This window comes from Serinus canaria, chromosome 2 (genome assembly GCF_022539315.1).
Source record: "Serinus canaria isolate serCan28SL12 chromosome 2, serCan2020, whole genome shotgun sequence".
NCBI lineage: Eukaryota > Metazoa > Chordata > Aves > Passeriformes > Fringillidae > Serinus > Serinus canaria.
This window is the reverse complement of record NC_066315.1, coordinates 78,520-92,085: the sequence shown is the minus strand read 5'-3', so window position 1 is coordinate 92,085 and position 13,566 is coordinate 78,520. Positions and strand designations below refer to the sequence as shown.

Here is a 13,566-nt window from a genome sequence, read left to right as displayed (position 1 = left end):
TTATTCTCCGTCACCCCGAGCCCCGCGGCTGCGGGGGAAAGAAGGAAAGGGGGGACGGGAAGAGAGGAGCGATAGCAGGGGAAGAGAAAGGGCAGGGAGGGAGGTCGGGCTGTGGAGGAAAGCGGGAGGTGAAGGGAAAGGCAGGGAGGGGGGAAGAGGGAGGGTGGGCAGAGGGGGGAGTGTGGGGGAATAGAAGGGAGTAGCGGAGTAGGGACAGGACAGGAAGGAGCAGGGCAACGGGCGGGGGAGGAGGGAAATGGGGGAAAGAGAGCGAGAGAAGGCGAATACGAGGAGGAGGAAGGAGAGGTAGAGAGAGGGACAGGCGGGGAAGCCTCTTCCCAGAGCCCCGGCTCCACCCCGAGCCCTCCCCGTCGCCTCGCCCTGCCTGGGATGCTGCGCTCGGCGGAGCTCGGCTCGGTTCGGTGACAGTCGGCTGTTCGGCTATTGTCGGCTGCATTTGGCTGGATTCGCCACTACGGCGCGGCTCGGCTCTGTTCGGTCGAGCTCGGAGCCGCTCTGTGCGTTCGGCGCAGCTCGGTTCGGCCCGGCTCCCTGAGGGCGAGAAAGCGGCACCGCCTCACGTTCAACTCGCACAGCTCGGGGCTCTCCTGCTGCCGCGTCCCGCCGGCGGCCCGACCTTTGCACGGACACGGGCGGGAGCGCGGGGTGGGACAGGTGACTGTGACCGCACTGGCTCTAATTAATGTTCATGAAAGCGGGAGGCTGGGTTCGGCGGATCTCGGTTCGGCCCAACCGAGCTCGTTAGATTCGGTTTGGTTCTCTTCGGTTCGGCGACCTCGGCTTTGTTCGGCTGAGCTCGTTCGATCCAGCTGAACTCGGCTCCTTTCGGCTTTTCGTCTGAACCCGCCTCGGTTCGGACAATCTCGGCCAGATTCGGTTTTTCGCCTACACTCGGCTCTTCGGGCTACGCCCGGACATTTTCGGCCGACCTCGGCCATTATCGGCTACGCTCGGCTCCGTTCGGCCGAGCTCAGCTAGATTCGGCTCACCCTGATGGCAGCCCCTAGGAATTCTGCATGACACAAACTGCAGCCTCCAAGAGGCTTGCGGGTTTTTAAAGAAACGTAGTTTTAACTCAACTCTCGGGACGGAGCTGAGGGCTCCTTTAGGATAAGAATATTTACATGTACAAACCCCGCCGCGCCAACGCCCCCAAATTCCATACCCATCACAAGCAATGGGCAATTCTGGTTTTTCCCCGTACACTATTTGTACAAAGGTCCTGGGCACAGTACACAGTTGTGATTCAATGGAATAAATCCTGGGTTACGATTCAAAGGTTCTCACTCTGGCACTGCATGTTGGCAGGTCTGGACTGTCATGCCCAGCTCCCCTCACGGCCACATTGAAGAACAATGCATGAGATTTCTCAGCGAGTTCCCAATAAAACTCAGGTATAATCACTGAGCAGAAAATCCTTGGGGGTTTAGTTCCATTTCTCACCTGTTCCAGGCAGAGGGAAGATGGGTTTATGTCACACATGGCAGCAGCAGCGATGGATCAGGGGGTTTTTGTGTTTTTTTAATTTTAAAGAATGGTAATAAAAATAAACCAGGTCTGATGTAAATGTCTTGAAGTGCCATTCAAGCTTATTAAACCCTGGAAGACCGTCCAGATTCCCGAGTCCAGTCTTCCTCTGTCTCCTCGTTCTTCACACTTACACCCATTGTAGGAAGCTCTGCAGCCTTTTTTTCCGTCCTGTATTAGAGAGAGGATGGATACTTAGGGCACACACATGCACAAGCAGTCTTTCTGTTCTTCAAAAAGATAAAAATCCTTGTAATAAAAATTATATAAGTAGTACTGTCTTTCAGACTGTTCAAGAAATGGGACACTGGAGCTTTAATGTCCTTCTGAGAGATGTTGAATAAAACATTCCCCCGAGTTTGCACACAGTAATAAAATACTGATTTTTGTGGCCAAACAAGGCAGGCCTGTGTGAGAACGGCTCAGGAGGCTTTCAGGGCTCACGGTGGTGAGGACGGAGCACAGAAGAACGTTAAAGATGAATGTCAGTCCCCTGAATTGTTGCCCCGATGTAGCCATTTTTTTTTGCTAAGAGCCATACCAGTTTTTTCCCTTTGTTTCCGAGTTTCCAAGTCACCCTGCAATTCGTAACCTGCACCAACCTGACACGGGTAAGTGACATATCCGCTCCTGTGCTCCAAGCCACGCGTCCCCGATGTAAATGGAGGTCAGGAATACAGAAACAGCTGTGGAAGGAAGGTGAGAGAAACATCAGAACAGATATTCTTCTATTTCCCCACAGTATTACCAAGCCAAGCTGCTCGGGACCTCCAGGACTAGGCTTTAAAAGAGTTCCCTAACTCTTTTCCCAGCTGGAAAAGCTGGAGTGGCTTTGCCCATGCAAAGGCAACGATCCTGCTCTCAGGAAGGAACAAACCAGTTTCCTGTTCAATAAAGCAGTTTGAAATCTGACCTGTCAGACTCTCTCACTGACCAGCAGTAGGGATCAGCATCCAGGCCCCCGTGGACTTGTGTTTTGCAGGCTGTTTTCCCTCTTGGAATTACATTTCTTTCACACCTTTTGTTCTGTTTTAGTCCTTGAAGGGGAAGTTTCTTAGAGGGAGTGTTGTAGTGTCAGAAAACCTCCCAGTGTGACCACGCTCCCTCCGTGATGCCCACCCTGGCAACGTTCCCAATCCACAACCATGGACGACAATCCGTGGAAGCTGTAGAGAGTGTGCAGTGTTCCAAGCTGGGAGAACAACCCACCAACTGCAGATGGCCTTTGCTCTGAGGAAATATGTAGTAAATATACTACCCAAGAACTTTTCTTTCTTTCTTTCTTTCTCTTAATTTCTTTCATCCTTCTTCCTTTCCTCCTTCCTTCCTTTCTCCAATTCTTCCTTTCCTCCTTCCTTTCTTTCTTCAAATTTTCCTGTTCTTCTTCCTTTCTTTCCTCCTTCCTCCCTTTCTTTCTTCATTCAATTTTTCCTTTCCTTCTTTTCTTTCCTCGTTCCTTTCTTCCTTCAGTTCTTGCTTTCCCTCTTTTCTTCCCTTTTTCAATTCTTCCTTTCCTTCTTTTCTTGCTTCCTTTCTTCCTTCAATTCTTCCTTTCCTTCTTTTCTTTCCTCCTTCCTTTCTTTCCTTCTTTCTGTCCCTGTAGTTCTAACTCTATTTTCCTTTTTAGCTTTAGAATAAAAAAACAGCAGTAGAAAATTTCAGGCTACATGGGAGTAAAAAACCCCCAAATTATAATGATTTAAAGAAAACTATTTACTGCCTGGGAGCCTGAAATTTTCTACTGCTGCAGCAGACATATAACTTTTATTCCTTTTAGTATATACTTTATAGGGCCCCAGTTACTGCTCCATCTCTCAGTAACGAATAGCAATATCCATTAACCACAGCACCACTACTCCCTTCTACGTTACCAGTCAAATAATGACACACCTAAGAGGCAACTGCATCACGATTATGTAATTGCATAAACCGGCAATCCATCACCAGAGCTCTCAGTCACCACCAAGCGCACCCCTCACCAAAACCTCGCCGCCCGCAGTGCGTCCCGCCCCGGACCCGTCCCCTGCGAGCCCGCACAGCGCCCCCTGCCGTCTGCCCCGGCGCGCTACAGGCACAGCGCCCCCTGCCGTCTGCCCCGGCGCGCTACAGGCACAGCGCCCCCTGCCGTCCGACTGGGCACACTGCTAAGAAAGCACCGCCCGATGACGTCACCTCATCGACACGGCGCCCCGCCCCGACCGCGCCTCCAGCGCCTTGGGAAGGATTCCAAGGCGTAGCCGAACTGACGGCTGCCTGATCAAAATGCCCACACCAACACCGCGGCCTAGAAACAATTTCCCGCAACGCTGCCCGCGCCAGGCGAACCGGAATGCCATCACCGCCGCCGGCGACCCGCGGAAGGCACGGAAAAGCGCCACAAACCGAAAAAAGACTCGGCCCCGAAAGCCGCCATCTTTGTCCGGTGTCACGTGACGCGGGTGGCCGTCGCCATATTGTACGGAACCCCGTTATGGTCAAGCCACCGCCTATTTGTACGGCACCCCGTAACCACCCGAGCCCCGCCATCTTGTACGGAACAACGTGACGCGATAGGCCGTCGCCATATTGTACGGCGCCGATTGCCGGCCAGGGAGCCGCCATCTTGTGGGGCCCACCCTGACGGCCAATGCGCCACCGACTTGTACAAAACCACGTGACGGCCCGGGCGCCGCTGTCTTGTGCGGCGCCGAGTGACGGCCACGGCGCCTCCGTCTTGTACGGTCGTAAGGTTTTTCTGGTCTCGACTTGGTTCGGCTGAGCCCGTTCGATTCGGCCGAAGGCGGCGTCGTTCCGTTCTGCTGAATTAAACTCAGCTAAATTCGGCTTGGTTCGCCTCTTCGTCTAAATTCAGCTTGTTTCGGCTCTTTGGTTAAACTCCTTCATATTCGGCTCTTTGTCCAAACACGGCTAATGTCGGATACGCTCGGCTATTATCGGCGACAAGCGGCTATCATCGGTTCTTCGTTTAAATTCGGCTATTTTCGGCTTGTTTCTGGTCTTCGGCTAAACTCGGCTATTTTCGGCTTGTTTCTGGTCTTCGGCTAAACTCGGCTATTTTCGGCTTGTTTTGGTCTTCGGCTAAACTCGGCTATTTTCGCATACACTCGGCAGTTTTCGGCTGCTCGGCTAAACTCGGCTATTTTCGCATACACTCGGCAGTTTTCGGCTGCTCGGCTAAACTCGGCTATTTTCGCATACACTCGGCTGTTTTCGGCTGCTCGGCTAAACTCGGCTATTTTCGCATACACTCGGCTGTTTTCGGCTGCTCGGCTAAACTCGGCTATTTTCGCATACACTCGGCTGTTTTCGGCTGCTCGGCTAAACTCGGCTATTTTCGTATACACCCGGCTATTTCCGGCTATTTCCGGCTATTTCCGGCTATTTCCGGCTATTTCCGGCTACAGTCGTCTAGATTCGGCACTTCGGATGAATTCGATGCGGCCCGGCTCCCCGAGGGGGGGAAAGCGAGTTAGAGGACCCCGGCTGAGAGGGGCGTTTACGCAGATGCCTGTCCGAAACTTGCCAAAATACGCCCGCTCGCGGCGCCGCACGGCCCACTGCCCGTGTCCGCGGCACTTGAAACGCCACAGAAAACCCCGTGTGAGCCGCGCCGGCGGCTGAGTCGGCGTGCTGTGCAGGCAGTTCGGTTAGACGCATCGCGGGTCCTCACTTTTCCCACCCTTTTAGGCGCCTTTTTGAGAAGGTCAAAGAAGGTCCGCGACATTCCCGACACGCCACTCCCAACATGGCGGCAGCCCCGGCTGCCTGCCCGTGCGTGGCTGCAGTACCGCGCTCTGACCACAAGGCGGCAGCACCGCCGCCCGCCCCAGCCGGGGGCAGCCGCGCGCCTCGGGGCTGCGGGCGGGGAAGGCGGCGAAAGAGAACGGGGGCGGCCCCCGCCAAAACTCCTCTGAAATAAATGCCAAAAAACAAGCTGGAAGGCAAAAAAGCCCCCCCCGCCTCTCACCCAATAGCATCAAAAAATTCCCCAAAAGTTTATTTAAAAAATTAAATACCTAAAAAATATTTTTTATATTTATATTCACACTTTTATTTATATTGAATATTGATGTATATTGTTTAGTTATACGTTTTTATTTAAAGTAAAATTATGTTCTGTATTACATGTTTTCCTATTACTTAGATTTCTTTATATATTTTTATACATATTTTTATGTATTTTCATATATTGATTATATATTTCTGTGTTAGGATTTTTACTTTTGTAACACCTATAGTATTTTAAATAAATCCTCTGCTTCTACCCAATTAAAAGCCAAACAGAACCCCTTTAATTTCAACTCCATTTAAATTTATTTTAAATTATATTTTCATATTTATATTTATAATTGATCTTGCTTTATCATCTTATTTTATTCTATATTACATCTCTTCATATTCCTTACATATATTTATATTTATAATTAAATTCATACTGAGAGTTTTGTAATATATCTTTATATATTTATATATTTAGATTTACATTTCTATAATACATATATTATTTAAAATAAAAGCCCTACCTCTAACCAAATAAAAACCAAAGACACCTCTTTATTTAAACCATATTTAAAATAGAATAACTTCACTTCTCAGAATTCTTTCCCATTTAAATTTATAATTTTATTATTAGACATTATATATATAAGAGAAATTTTAATATAATAATAGATTTATTATTTTTATATCAGATATTTCTATAATTTACATTTATTTAAATTAAATATTTATAGGTATCAGTATATATATGATATATTTGTATATTTTAATTTCTATTTTTATATTATTTATATTTATATTATATACAAAACCTCCAACCTATAAGCTAATAAAAACCAAAAAATCCTCAATTTAATTAAACTATATTTAAATATTTTTATATTTACAATCTATATTTATATCTTTGCATTTAAATAGTAGATTATAATTTCTATATATGTTACAACAATATACTGTACATATTATAGTTTTGTATATTTATCTATTTGTTTTCTATATTTATGTTTACCACTTTATTTTAATATTTATTTTTAAATTTATATTTATTCTATTTTTATCTGTATATTAAAGCATACAAATTCACTTACCTGACACATCAGAACCACAACAATCCTGTGCCTCGGTCAGCACCGGCACGCAGAGCACGCTCGTCCCGTCGCAGCAGATCCAAACAAAACCTATTTCTATCACCAAAGATCCCACGACCCAAATATAAATGCAAATAAACCTAACTGTAAATAAATTTAGAAATCACACTATAACTAGCCCAAAACCTCCATACATTCCAATCCTAAACGTCCTCCTAAACCAATATCTCCAAAACCCAAAAAACTCAATTACACACTGAAAATGAAACTGCTAAAAACAAAAACCCATTAAAAAAATCAACTCACTCAACTCAAAACTGCAACTGACCCCAAACATTACTACAAAAAGCCCCCAAAGCTCCACCTTTATGCTAACACACAAATAACCAATAATCTATAAAAGTTATCCTAGAATTAAAAAAAAAAAACTTAAAAGCATAATATTAAAAATCAGAACTATTAAAATATTAAAAAATACCACTACCCGAATTTAAAAAAATGTTGCCTATAAAAACCCACCAGAAAAATGCCCCTGTCCCCAGAGATACAACCAAAAAACCCATCATAGCAGAAATGAATCGGAACTTAGGAAACACTAAAACCATAACACTCAAGCAGTACACCATATCCCTTATCGTACACCAACTACAAAGAGCATGAAACAATACAATCAATTCTTAAAAACCACCTTAAATCCGCTACCTTTTTAAAAAAACTTTGAAAAATTTAAAACAGCATCTAACAAAAGCCATCTAATAAATTAACACCCAAAACACCAGCAGACAAGCTAGCCCTAACAAATCTCTATTTTATAGATACCACAGACAAAACCAAAATCCCAACAATATGTACCAGATGTCTATTAAAGAAACCTACTGAAATTAATCCTACCTCAAACACAAACAACCCATCCATAGAGTTAGCTTCACTCAAAAAAACAATTACACAGAGTTAATAATACCAAGAAATAAACCAACACATCATATAACACTAACAAATATAACGTTGAAGGAAATAAAATACACACATTTTTTGCCTTTTCATTAAAACTTCTTTTATTAGCTAGAACAAAAAGATTTTGCCAGGACTGTAACAATACTTTTTTCTGCTTCTTCTCCTCCTTCCTCTTCTTCTGAAACATCCCATCTCATTCCCAAATTCCTTACAACTTCTGAGTTTCAATCCAAGCAAAAAGCAAAACTCGTGCACTTGTGTGTTGGGTGCTCCTGCCACATTCTCCACTGCACCCCACATCTTCTTACACTTTCAGTCTTCACGCTGTCCTGCCGGGATGAGTTTCACAGATGAACTGGCACATGTGAAGAGAGGATTTCCCTCCCTCCCTCCGTATCCAGGTGCTGTCTTTGAGCCAGAGGGGTCAAGGCTGTTCAGAACCATAGGATCCTTTAGGTTGGCAAAGCCTTCTAAGGTCACTGAGCCCAGCTGTTGCCCCAGCACTGCCAAGCCCCTCCCAAACCAGGTCCCTAAACACCACATCTGGACACCCTTGAAATGTCTCCAGGGATGGGGGCTTCCCTGGGCAGCCTGCTCCTAGGCCTGACCACCCTTCCAGTGAAGAAATTTCTCCTCAAATCCAACCTAAGCCTTCCCTGCTGCAACTTGAGGCCATTTCCTTTTGTCACGTCACTTCTTACTTGGGAGATCTCGGTGCTTAAACCTTCCCTGCTTGTTCCCTAGGAGGTCTCTGGCTTGGCTGGATGAGAGGAGAAACACTCCCAGCACAGGAAGGGGAGCTCAGGAGGTCCCACACCAAGGCAGGGGGAGCGGCAGTCCTCACCGGAGCTCACTTGTCAGTTCTCAGTGCTTGGCTCTGCTTCTCCTCCCAGGCAGATCTCTGGTGAGCGTTTCAGAATTGGCTGTTTGGAAGAGGGGGGGAAAAAAGAGGTTAGCCAAGTTTTTTTATCCAGACTTATCTGATGTCTTTGCCTGCTCTGCGTCTTCCTGACTTCCTTCTGCCAAGAAAAAGCTGCCTTTGGACTTCTAGGGGGAACTTTCATGTAATGCTTGAAAAGGAGCTACAGAAAAGCGCCTCATTTTTAAAGACTCGGCCGAGAAGACAGAAAATTGCTGCTTCTCCATCCCCACTGCCTGCAGAGCTGGCAGGCACCAGGCCAGCTCTGCTCCTCCTTCAAGTTGTTCCCAAACCTGCTGGAAGAACCGAAGGCTACTTTGGTGTTCCATTGCTCTGCTTTTCCCGAAAAAGATCTTTCAGTGCTGTTACCCCTCCACGGGAAGGGCCTTTCTGTCGCACACACTCGGTGACACGAGGCTGCACGAAGCTGCAGCAGCCTCTGCTCCCGGTGGGAAGGGCTTTCTTCCTCCTCTGGCACCTGGCTGGCACAGGTTTCTCAGGGATGCTGGGGCTGCCCCGTGCCTGGAAGTGCTCACGGCCCATTGCTGCCCTGGGATGAGGCTCTGAGCAAGCTGCTCTAGGGCAAATATCCCTGCCTACAGCAGCAGGCTTGGTACAAGGTAATCTTTGGAGTCCCTTCCAAGCGGAATTACTTGATGATTCTGTGAACTGAAAAAACCTGGGGAATAAATCTGTAGAGGTGACTAAATAGATAAAAGCATTGATCCAATACTCACCAGCCCATCCGGCGGAGGTCAGAGCTCTCTGCCCACCGAGGACAGGGCAAGCAGCAGGGACCTTTCTGCCACTCTCCGGCACGGAGCTGTGAAGGCAGAGAGAAGTTCCCAGAGATGGAGCCGGAGGGACGGGACGGGCGCCTGGCCCGACCTTCCAAAGGCGGCGGCCGAAAGGGCGGGGAGCGCCCGGAGCCCGCTCCGCCTCCTGCGCCGCCTGCACACCGCCCGGCGCTGCCCCGCCGGGATTTTCCGGCACGCCGTCGCTTGCACCGCCTGGAGAGGGGCGCGCCCGGGGCTCGGGGGGTGCAGCCCTGTTCCGACTCCGCTCGCCCGGCCCTGCCCGCTGCCCCCGGCCCGCGGAGCGCTGCGAACGCGCCTCCGCCGCCCGCCGAAACCGGCCCCGCCGCGCCATTTTTCTCACCGACCGCGTCCCTTCGCGCTCCCGAATCCCTTTCTCCCCTCCCCTCTATTTAAGGACAACGCCCCACCCGGCGCTCGCTCCCGCCCCTCGCCCTTCCCTCGCTCGGCAGCCGTCCTTGTCGCCCCCCGGCACCCGGCGGCGACGGGCAGGGCAGTGGCTCGGGGGGCTGCAGTACCGCTCTCAGTCCACAAGGTGGCAGACTTACGGGGCACCTCGATTTATCCGCTTTTTATGCCGCCACCTTGAGAAGGTCAAGCGAGTCCGCGACACGGCGCTCTCAACACGGCGACTGAGGAGGCCCCCGCCGCCCCACCGACCGACTGAGGCGCCGACTCAGATGCCTGAAAAAAACTCTCTAAATTTAAATCGCTCGCGCCTTTTCTGAGCCAACAGCGAGTGTCCGCGGCGCTTGAAACGCCACAGAAAAATCCCAGCGGGGCGCGCCAGCGTCGGAGTGCGGTGCAGGCAATCTGGTTAGACAGACCGCGGGGCCTTATTTTCCCGCCTTTTTACACCGCCATATTGAGAAGGTCACAAAAAGTCCGCGACATTCGTGACACGCCACTCCCGACATGGCCGCCAAAGAGGACCCTGGCAGAGAGAGGCGTTTACGCCGATGCCTGGTAAAAATTCATTAAAATACGGCCGCGCGAGGCCCTGCTGAGCTCACAGCCCGCGTCCGAGGCGCTTGAAACGCCACAGAAAATCCCGTGGGAGCCGCGCGTCCTTCGGGATTTCGTTCAGGCAGTCTAGTTAGACGGACCTCGGGGCCCTAATTTTCCCGCCCTTTTTGTCCGCCACTATGAGAAGGTCAAGCCGGTCCGCGACACCCGCCGCACACGCCACTCCCAATATGGCGGCCGCCCGGCTGCCTGCCCGTGCGGGGCTGCAGTACCGCGCTCTGACCACAAGGCGGCAGCACCGCCGCCCGCCCCAGCCGGGGGCAGCCGCGCGCCTCGGGGCTGCGGGCGGGGAAGGCGGCGAAAGAGAACGGGGGCGGCCCCCGCCAAAACTCCTCTGAAATAAATGCCAAAAAACAAACCGGGAGAAATAAAAAAAAGACCTGCCTCTCACCCAATAAGAAACAAAAAAAAAAAAACCACCTTGAAACATTCCTTTTAAACAATATTTAATTTTTTTTTCATATTTATATTCGCATTTATATTTGTAATGTATATTGATGTATAATGTTGATTTATACATTTGTATTTATAATTTCTATTCATATATAAATTTATATTCTATAATGCATATATTCCTTTTACTTAGAATTATTTCTATATTTATATATATTTTTATTTATTGATTATATATTTCTTGTTAAGATTTTAACTTCTGTAACACTTATAATATTTAAAATGAAACTCCTGTCTCTATCCAAATAAAAGCCAAAAAGAACCCCTTTCTTTTAAACTGTATTTAATTTTTAACAATTTTTTTACATATTTAATGTCACATTTATATTTTAAAAGTTTATTAATGTATAGTGTTATTTGTGTTCTATATGACATCTCTTCCTCATTTATATTTGTTTCTATTTTATATTTCTATATCTAGATTTCTATATATTGGTTTTATATTTCCATACATAGAAACATAAAACAGTAATATCTATATTCATAATATTTTAAATAAAAGCAAGCCTCTAACCCAATAAGAAAAAAATCCCCTAGCGTTTTTTTAAATAACATTTAATTTTTTAAAATATTTAAATTTATCTATGTTTGTAATATACATATCGTGTATAATGTTTATTTATACATGTATATTTATTGTTTTCTATTGATATATAAATTTATATTCTATATTAAAACTATTTCTATTACTTAGATTTATTTCTATATTTTTATACGTTTTTATATATTGATTATATATTTCTGTGTTATTTTACTTCTGTAACACTTCTGTTATTTAAAAGAAACCCCTGCCTCTACCCAAATAAAAGCCAAAAAGAACCCTTTTATTTGAAATTGCAATTCAATTTTTTAGAATTATATTTTTCATTTTTTAATTACATTCCATTTTAAATGTATATTAATGTATAGTGTTATTTATATTCTTTATTACATCTGCCTATTATTTATATTTATATTTTATATTTGTATAAATATTTATATCTTGATTATATAATTCCATATTAACACATATATAACAATATTATATACTTTCATATTATTTGAAATAAAAACCCTGCCTATAAGAAAAAAAACAAAAAAAGCCCTTTCTTTTAATCTATATTTACATATTTTATATGTAATTATAGATTATATAAATATTATATGATATAGATTATATAAATATTTTTCATATTTATATTCACATTGATATCTACAATTTATTTTGCCCTATATTGTTATTTATATTCTATATTAGAGCTCTTCATATTACTTACATATGTTTATATTTAAATCTAAATTTAGAGTTTAGTTATAGTTATATATCTTTATAGATTTTTTATATATTGCTATCTTTAGATTTACATTTCTATTGTACTTATATTAATTAAAATAAATATAACGAAATAAAACCAAAGAACCCCTTTATTTACAGTATATTTAAAATTTATGAAATAGTTTTATTATTCTGAATTATATTCACATGTGGGTCTATAATTTTCATTACGTTAGATTTATATATATATTTTAGAAAATACCTTTTAATATAAAAACCGATTTTTTTAGGATATTTCTATTACTTATATTTTTATAATAAATATTTTTAGGTATCGGTGTATATGATATATATTTGTATAGTTGGATTGGTATTTTTATATTATTTCTATTTATATTATTTTTAAAAACCCCATCGTATAACCTAATAAAAACCAAAAATGCTCCAAATTATTTTTAACGACATTTACATATTTTTATATTTACAATCCATATGTATATATCTTTGTACAGTTATATATAATTTTAAGTCACTTTCCCGCCCTTTTTGCGGTCGCTTCCCCCGCCCGGGGAGGGGCGGGGCGGTGGCTCGGGGACTGCAGTACCGCTCTCTGTCCACAAGGGGGCAGACTTACCGGGGGGCGCACTTCAACCTGCCCGCCCTTTGGTCCGCCACCTCGAGAAGGTCAAGCCGGTCCGCGGCATTCCCGACACGCCACTCCCAATATGGCGGCCGCCCGGCTGCCTGCCCGTGCGGGGCTGCAGTACCGCGCTCTGACCACAAGGCGGCAGCACCGCCGCCCGCCCCAGCCGGGGGCAGCCGCGCGCCTCGGGGCTGCGGGGGGGGAAGGCGGCGAAAGAGAACGGGGGCGGCCCCCGCCAAAACTCCTCTGAAATAAATGCCAAAAAGAACACGGAAGAAAAAACCCCGTCTCTAACACCTAAAGAACCAAAATAAAGATGCCTTTCTTTTAAACAACATTTAAAAATATTTTATATTTTTATTTTTCAAATTTATATTGGTTTTTATATTTTTAATGTATATTGATGTATAATTTGATTTATAATCTATATTATATCTAGTCCTATTTCTATATTGATGTTTCTGTTTTTATACATGTCTTTATATATCGGTTATATATTTCTATATTTATATTTATATAATGCTTATATTATTTAAAATAAAACCCCTCCTTTACCCAAATAAAAGCTAAAAAGAACCCCTTTCTTTTAAACAGTATTTAACTTTTTTAATTTATATTTTCATATTTATATTCTCATCTTAAATGTATAGTGATGTATAGTGTAATTTTTATTCTATATTACATCTCTTCCTATTATTTATATTTATTCATATTTTGTGTTTTTCTATATTGATTTTATAGTTCTATATTTATAACGATATGAAATTAACATATATATTCGTATTTTTTAAATAAAACCCTTGCCTCTAACCAAATAAAAGCCAAAAAAGCTCTTTCTTTTTAACCATATTGAAATATTTTTATAC

At 44.5% G+C, this 13,566-nt stretch overlaps 2 long non-coding RNA genes across 6 annotated transcripts; both read right to left on the bottom strand.

The window, feature by feature from the left end:
- Positions 1–1,070: 1,070 nt before the first annotated feature.
- LOC127059302 (uncharacterized) lies at positions 1,071–5,829 on the bottom strand. Of its 4 annotated transcripts, none has more exons than XR_007776978.1 (2): positions 2,462–5,829; positions 1,071–2,234 (listed from the first exon to the last, which is right to left on the bottom strand). It is a non-coding gene; the product is annotated as an uncharacterized LOC127059302 (long non-coding RNA). The 4 variants fall into 4 exon arrangements; XR_007776980.1 differs by having other exon boundaries at positions 2,483–5,829; XR_007776981.1 differs by having other exon boundaries at positions 2,807–5,829.
- Positions 5,830–7,660: 1,831 nt separating this feature from the next.
- On the bottom strand, positions 7,661–10,008 carry LOC108964803 (uncharacterized). 2 transcript variants are annotated; one of them, XR_007776986.1, is made up of 3 exons: positions 9,872–10,008; positions 9,246–9,331; positions 7,661–8,512 (listed from the first exon to the last, which is right to left on the bottom strand). It is a non-coding gene; the product is annotated as an uncharacterized LOC108964803 (long non-coding RNA). The 2 variants fall into 2 exon arrangements; XR_007776985.1 differs by lacking the exon at positions 9,872–10,008 and adding an exon at positions 9,667–9,753 and having other exon boundaries at positions 7,663–8,512.
- Between the last annotated feature and the right edge of the window lie 3,558 nt (positions 10,009–13,566).